The sequence below is a fragment of the Pteropus vampyrus genome, unplaced genomic scaffold (genome assembly GCF_000151845.1).
Source record: "Pteropus vampyrus isolate Shadow unplaced genomic scaffold, Pvam_2.0 Scaffold317, whole genome shotgun sequence".
Lineage (NCBI taxonomy): Eukaryota > Metazoa > Chordata > Mammalia > Chiroptera > Pteropodidae > Pteropus > Pteropus vampyrus.
Genome location: NW_011889098.1, coordinates 203,776 through 207,866, shown reverse-complemented (window position 1 = coordinate 207,866; position 4,091 = coordinate 203,776). Strand labels below are relative to the sequence as shown.

General features: G+C 49.3%; 1 pseudogene; it reads left to right on the top strand.

Moving 5' to 3' along the window:
- Window positions 1-3,740: 3,740 nt before the first annotated feature.
- On the top strand, window positions 3,741-3,858 carry LOC111730499 (annotated as a pseudogene).
- Window positions 3,859-4,091: the final 233 nt, after the last annotated feature.

Below are 4,091 nucleotides of genomic sequence, written 5' to 3'. Positions count from 1 at the left end.
AAAATATCAATTACAAAAAAAAAGGAAAGAAGTAAATGATCTTTAAATGACTTCCCATTACGCAGCGGAGTCTGTGAGACACCCCCGTGCTGACATCCTTGTTGAGAAAGGCGGCTCTAGGGAGGTGCGTTCTGCGAGGTGATTAGCACAGCGCGTCAGAATTCATGAAGCCTCCACTCCATAAGCTGCTTCCCACGTTGCGGCCCCCCGCGGTGAAGGTCCCCGTCTACGTGACGACGACGCGCGTCCCTTCTCCCTGAGACACTCCTGGTATGAGGATCGATGCCACAGCATCTAGAAAGTGCTTGGCGCTCCTTGGGGACAGCGCTCGGTAACTATATTTCCCATTATTGACAGCAGCGAGGAATGGCCTCAGGCATTTCAAGGGACAGTCGGGCTCGGGCACCGTGTGGCCTTTGGGGCTGCGGATAGGCCAGCCCACTGCTGAGTGTTTCTCCTGACGGGGACATACGTTCCGCCAGCCCCAAGAGCTGGTACACCGAGACTCCTCAAAACGCAGCGAGGCCCCAAGAAGGCTGGAAACGGCACGTCGCCAGCACTGGCATTAAAGGCAGGCTTGGCGCACCCAACAATGCATCAGCATCAACAGGCATATTGCGGGGATGGCCGGCAGCAGGTGGCATGGCCGGATCCCTGCTCAGTTAGTCTACACAAAGAGAATCGTTTCCTAGTTAGGAAGTGCTTTTAGAGGATCCCACTCCTCCCCTTGGGAAAATATGTGCATCTGACATCCACTTCCGTTAAGCTTTGAAGGCTTTTTATGACCCTTTTAAGACTCCTTCCCCTACGTTACCCTGTGTCACCTACGTTAAGGAGACTCCCAGACTCAAGTCCATGACACTGTCACTCAGCCTCCTGGCCGCTGGCACGCTACGTCCTTTTCAGCTCGGTCAGAATTCCACGGGCAAATGCCTCTTTGGACTGTGTTCTGCTTCTTCTCCCAATCTGAATCAAGGCCCTTGGCAGCCAGTGGGATTTTCAGACAGTGTTTTTAAAATATCAGATCTTCTGATTTCTTCTCAAAATCCTCTATTTTGAATATTTTCTTCTACGTCTCTTCTGACCTAAGGAATGCCAGGACAAAGCCTAAAATCAGATATTCGACTGACTCCAGAAAAAAGTACATTTGCCTGCTATTTTAAAAATCTGGGTACGACGCGTGTAGTAAGTCGGTGTAGTTACGACGGCTAAACAAAAACGTCAAGAACTCAATGAAATGAGATGGTGTCTGGGTAAGGAGGCTGCACAGCCAAAGCAAAAAGAATAACTGGGAAAAAAAAAACTATATATATGATACAGCCAAGATTCATTTGGGTGCAAAGAGAAACATACTGTATTTGGCATTCTGCTTACGGTGTAGCCTCTATGAATGCCAGAAAATGCGATTTCAAAATATCAGAAATTCGACTGCGAACTTGCGTGAACACTTAAGAAAAGAGGAGGGAAACACAAAGTGACAAATTTACTTGGAGTCTCGCGGACCCTTTTTAGCCAAATTGCCGGTCTGAGGCAGTTCATCATCTCCCTAAGAACATGCCCTGCAGGCTTGTCACTTCCCCGCTCTGGGCTAATACCAGCTGAGCGATTATGTGTCTGCCCATCGCAATCAGCAGCCCGGTGCCTGTTCTCTGCGACACAGTTACAGCCAAGGAAGAGTCCTCTCGGGGGACTAATGAAGAACTGTCACCAGCGCTCTATGACTGGGTAATGGCAGAATAAATGTCATGGACGATCGGCACGTTCGTGTGGCGAGTACAAGTCTCACTAACAGGGAGAAACCCGACGATCGAAGGTGCCTGAGTACGACATTCTGCTAACGAGATGCTGCTCCTGGTTTGCTGCCGTCCCCTGGGCTGTCCTCAGGACTGCCACCTCACAGTCCCAGATGGTCAGCTTATTTGGACCCTGCCAATCACTTAAATGGGAAGCACGCCTCAACGCATGCTACCAGAAACTGTCCCTCTGGCCGGAGACTCTCGCCGGATAGGAGTGTGCCCTGGTCCGATTCCAGATGCCCAGAGGGAAATCGATAAACGCTCGGTGAGAAACAGTAACGTTAGCGGTGATTTATTCACTACTTAGATTACGGCATGCCTGTGATGTTCTAGTTCACATGAAGATATAATCCAATCATCACACGAAGCCTGTGCGTATAGCATTATTCTCCCTTAAGTGGATGAAGAAACGGACACAGGGTAAGTGACACGCATGCTCGGGGCGATGCCGCTCGTCAGTCTGACTCCAGACTCCACGCACTTGACTGCTGCACCGCCGCTCCCGGTGTGGGAACCATGGCCTCCCCTCCCGGCACTGCCTCCCTGAAGCCAGCAGCGTCGAGGTCACGGAGGAGACGCATGCAGTGAGCTCTGCGGGCTCATCGACACCTCCTTTCTGCCCTCTCTCAGGCCCCCGCCCTCCACACACACGCTGGCAACGGGGCGATAAGGCCAAAGACAAGCCGAGGGCCCCTGGAAACCTGTCTTCTTGTCCCAAAGGGGTGTTTTCCTCCCTCTTTCTAGCACCCCCTATACAACACGGCTGTACACACGCTCTCTCAGCCAGGACCGCCTCTCCCCCGGCTCTGGCTGCCGTCTCTGCCACTCGTTCCTGACGGCACTGAGAAGGAGCTGGCACCCGAATGCAGATGGAGCGACGTACACTCTAGAGTTCTCCCTGTCCACATTTCCCGAACCGAAGTCCCTCCCGCCTGACCAAGGAAGCACGCGAGCCAGTGTCACAGCCCCGATGCGGCTCCGCTGAGGTGCGACACCGTGGCCACCCCGCCCGGGGACGGGACTGGGGGGCTCGGATAACGTCGGGTACGATGAGCCCCGTTAACGCGGCGGGCACGTCAACCCACAGGCAAAGAAACCGTCGAAGCTGGGCTGGGAAGGGCTTTGAGGCCATTTCTTACAAATTCCTGCCACATGGCGGGAGAACTTTTTCCAAATCGATTCTTTTTTCATTTTAATAATTTTTTTTTATTTTTCGATGACAGTTGATCCAAACCAATTCTTGAAACTCGGCCTTGTGTCAAACCTTGTTTAGTTGTGGTGGTATTTTTTTCTTTGAAAGCAAACACGAAAGCAAAACACGAAAAATAAATCTCAAAGAGATTACCATTCCATTTTCTTAAAATCTGGCTCGGTTTGATAGCTCTAACGCCCACCATGTGTTTTATTCCCGATTCTCACCTTGGGTCAGAAGGGAGGTGGGTACCCACCCTCTCGCCACTGTGGCTGCCTTGCTGGCATTTGCAAAAATAACGCCTTTCTTGTATGTACCTCTCCAGCCTGGAGCCTGGGGACATATCCCCTTTGTAACCTTCTTGCCAAGCCGCTGAGAAATCTATAGGAATCGGGAATCAGAAACTAAATTAACTTATTCAAAGCGTATTACTACATCAACGTGATGATATCATTAACTGATGGAATTATTTTCACATGTAAACTGAACCTAAAACAAAGTTTGACTTAAGTAGTTATCAACAAGTCTACATGCAGATCTGAATTATATAATAGATATCGAGCTGCTTCGAGAAAGCTAAAACATTGTGCAGGATAAATATACAACGTGCATGTATATGTTACGAGGTGTTTATACGATACATAGGTATATACGTGTGTATATCCACGCCTATATCTAATATATATTTAGGCAAAGTACTCCTAGAATGTGTCCAGGAGTCTCTTAGCTCTTCCTTCTAAAAACTTCTCTGGGTCTATGGCCATGCCACCCTGAACAAACCAATTCTGTCTGATCTTGGCAGCTAAGCAGGGTCGGGCCTGGTTAGTACTTGGATGGGAGACCACCTAGGAAGATCAGGTGCTGTAGTCATAAAAAATAAGAAATAAGGGATTGTAAGCTAACACGGTCCTTGCAATCTGTGAGGTCAACCAAGGGTTTCTTCACCTAAAAATAAAAAAATAGAAATAAAAAATAAAAACTTCTCCGGCCATTAGTATTGATCATGTTTTACATGCGTGTTGAGATCCTCGGTTGTCCGGGGCTGAGAGCAATTTCTTTCAGACTGGCTCTATCCGCTCCTTTGTGAGGAGATGGCTGAGGGT